The 3737-nt window shown below is 33.0% G+C and overlaps 1 long non-coding RNA gene across 3 annotated transcripts; it reads left to right on the top strand.

The window, feature by feature from the left end:
* Positions 1-248: 248 nt before the first annotated feature.
* Positions 249-3519, top strand: LOC139871020 (uncharacterized). Of its 3 annotated transcripts, none has more exons than XR_011766634.1 (4): positions 249-437; positions 611-1176; positions 1255-1421; positions 1648-3519. It is a non-coding gene; the product is annotated as an uncharacterized lncRNA (long non-coding RNA). The 3 variants fall into 3 exon arrangements; XR_011766635.1 differs by having other exon boundaries at positions 1255-2947; positions 3049-3519; XR_011766633.1 differs by having other exon boundaries at positions 1255-3519.
* Positions 3520-3737: the final 218 nt, after the last annotated feature.

The raw sequence follows: 3737 nt of genomic DNA, 5'->3' as shown, positions 1-3737 counted from the left end.
CCTTCGTAACTACATTTTCTCCATCAATATGCGTTAGATTGTATTGTTTTAAATATATTGCTCTATTTTTTCAGAAAAATAAAAAAACTCATTAAACTCCTTTTATATAATTGATGGCGTGATTTTATGACTTCATATTCGTCATATGGCAAATTACAATTACGTTTGTACCCCTGGAACTAAAAAAAGGAACGTGACACCTAATACCAATTTCATTTGATGAGTTCCACCAAAAACCCTAAATGTAATCCATCCGTAGACTCCAGTGCAATCCTTCATGTACAAATCAACAAAACTAAAGCAATGATTTGGTCGATCCTATCAGTACAATCTATCTGTTTTTCTGAAAACTGCTGATTCGATTTGCTTGAACGATCCTATCAATACAATCGATTTTCTGAAAATTGCTGTTTGGATTTGCTTAACCTAAGTCCGTGGTAAAGCACATATAATTTAGGTTTTAACTATTCTCAATAATGTGTTATTCTTTTTTATTTTTGTTGCAGACATTTTTCGATTATTATGATATATAAACCCTACTTTATTATTAAATAGTTTCCATTATAGTTGATAATTGTTAATTTTTTATGGCTTATGTTAATTTATTCAGTGAATAGGTCCCCATCATCTAGAGATCGATTGCGTTCGATGTTTCATAAGTAATATCGGTTAGATTATGTTCAAAGGGAACCATGTTGTTTGACCCTATCCTTCATTCGACGATCCATGTAGGTATTTGGGATTTTAATTAAAAGGTATTTGGATTGGAAGTATTTTATGTATATTTGTTTAATACTTACTTTGGCCTATTTAGAGTTCCTTGATGTAGTAACAGGAAAGCTTCAATCATTCCTTACATAATGTTACAGAAAAGAAACAAAAGCCTGAATCAATGAATGCGTTAGAGTTGATATCAAACGCAAGGAGGTTTCAGTTTAGAAAATGTATTAGAAGCCCACGATATGATATGCCAAATGTTCATTAGCATAGTCCTAAGAAAATGTGTGCTTAAATTTTTTACTAGATGATCGTTGCGTGTTTGGTGTTTAACACAACAGGGCTATGTAAAGATAGAAACAACTTTTGCAACCAAGTGTCCTGCTAATGAGATTGTGTCTAAAATCGAAGAAACCACAAAACCCACGGGCTTTTATGTTTACAAGCAAAACTCAAAAGGTAATATTCATCTTATTTTGCTTTAATTCTTCTTTACATGTTGGCATGTTGTTTTCTTCATGTGTATCGTTTTTACAGATAAATTTATAAGGTGAAAAAACTTGAATAAAAGGACACCTTGAAGCAGCTAAAAACTGGAATAGAAGGCCACCTTGAAGCAGCTACACAGGTTTTTAAAGTGGCTCTATCGTTGCTGCGTTGCACATGGTGGAGCTTAGGAAAACCGGGGGCAACTATTTTTGAAGGTATTTTCTCTTATGTGACGTCCAGGCCTTTATATAGGTTGCCTAATGAGCGTATCTAGCAGGTTGGGTATTGGGTTAAAATAAATGAGGGTCAAAAAGTCTGATTTTATCTACTAAATTTTAACAAAATGTTGTTCTTTATGCTGTTAAAATACTTTGAAAACTGATTGGTTTGTTTTTGGTTATCAATTTGCAAGTGTAATACTAAGTTGGGTGATTTGTGCAGTCAAGTTTAAGAATAAAAGTACAAGGCGATGTTGAAGAAGGTATACTAGGAGTTATTTCGAAGCCCATCTTCTTATCAGGGTATGAAAAGTATCCTTTTATGTAAGGGTGTTCATCGATTCGGTTTTCGGTTTACTCGGTTTCTTCGGGTCTGTGTATTATGTTTTAAATTTTTTTAGAGCAAAACCGAAAACTGAACCTAACACCGAATTCAAAATCAAAACCGAAAACCGAATTCGAGCCACCAGATCAAAATATCCTTTTGGAATTTTGGTAACAAAAGATCACGTATCACTTTTGAGCCACCATTTACACTTTTAAAGTTTAGAAAAAATGGCGTACTAAATGATTGGGGCAGTGATATATTACGAAGTAATATTTAGATCTTAAACAAATCATGTTACCGTATACTTTCAAAGATCTAATAACATTAGTTGGGATTAATAAACAAATCGAAACAAATAGATACTTTCAAAGATCTAATAACATTAATTGGGATTAATAAACAAATAGAAACAAATAGATACTTTCAAAATCGAAAACCGAACCGAAAACCGAATTCAAATTCGGTTTCGGTTTTACTCGATCCGAAAACCATTTATCAAACGGTTTCAAATCAAATACTGAACACCCCTAATTTTATGGGTTTCATTCCCAAATTTCCAAACCCAAATCCCTTAATCTAATGCTTCATATCATTTTCCCTCATTCTCACTGCGCATTCCCACTTATCAAAATCTATTATTCTAAATACACCTTAAGTTGTATAAATACTAAGTTTGGGTGAGGTTATGATATTTCCATTGCATATGGTTTAGTTAGAATTATAATTTTAAAATATGAGGTTGGCCAACTGAGGAAGATATGGTATTATTTGAGGTAAAGTTGTATAACATCCTTTCTATTCTGCCACTATTAGTGTCAGTTCCTTATGAATATTATGAAATCATTATCTTGACATTCGGTGTTGCAGATCAATGTTGAGTTTAACTGAATACCTTGATTAGGTGGAACGTAACTCTTGAAGAACATGATTGAGTTTAGGCTTTGAGCTCAGCTTTGGCCAGGTAGGTAATACCCGATAACTTACTAAAGACACAATATATATATTAAAATGTCACTGCAGCTAATATGTCGTAGACAATAATGTATATTATGAACTCAAATACTTTATAAATCTGAAATCTGAATTTCCAGGGTGATCAATTCTCTTTGGCAGCTAAAAAGGTTGTAGCTGCCTGCTTCTACCCGAAATAGGAAATTTAGTCAGAACTCAGAAGCAGCAGCCAATAACTACAAATGTGTTTCTATTGTTTCTACTCACGATAGGAACTTTTTTCTTATTAATCATTACGCCTTATTTTTTTATGTTACTGATTTTGAAATATACTCATGATTGCAGATTTGTAGGATGCATTTGTGTTGTGGGATACTTTTGGATTTCCATCGTCAAGGGCGGCTCTTTTGACATTTATGTTTCTTTTTCTTTTAATCCAATGTCTGTTTTACTAACCTACAGTTCCTTATGTCCGCTGATGGCGGAATAAAGGTGGTTAGAGCTTGATGTTGGTGGATTTAATATTTTGAAGCTAGAGAAAGATCGAGGATTGCTCAGAATAAGGTTAATTGTTTTGTGTTGCGATATTTTTTGTAAGTTCGTAAAAATTAGTTTCTTGACCAAAGTTCACTTGTATCAAGTCATGTTAAAAAAGTGTTAGATTGGGAGCCATTTTGCTAATGTTTTTTTCATTAACCAACATGGTATTGTGACAGCAAGCTGTTGCGATTTTCATTAACCCAATTTGAATGACTCAAGATATGTAGACGATATTTTGTATTTGTAAGCGTGGATGCACAATGTAATGAATAATGTAATCAGTTGTGTTAATAAGGGTGCAATATAATAATGATGGGTGGTTAGCTAGGTAACATATAATAACACATTAGGTAATAGTGGTCATATGGTACCAACAGATAACGTGTCTCTGCTTACACTTCTAATGGCACTAATGCTCATATTTTTTCCGACTATTAAACAAATCAATGAACGTTACGATGAGCTTATATGTGTTATAATTCAGTAGGCTTATA

The sequence above is a fragment of the Rutidosis leptorrhynchoides genome, chromosome 1 (genome assembly GCF_046630445.1).
Source record: "Rutidosis leptorrhynchoides isolate AG116_Rl617_1_P2 chromosome 1, CSIRO_AGI_Rlap_v1, whole genome shotgun sequence".
Classification (NCBI taxonomy): Eukaryota; Viridiplantae; Streptophyta; class Magnoliopsida; order Asterales; family Asteraceae; genus Rutidosis; species Rutidosis leptorrhynchoides.
Note: the sequence above shows the minus strand (reverse complement) of the source record. Positions and strands in the feature narration are given on the sequence as shown.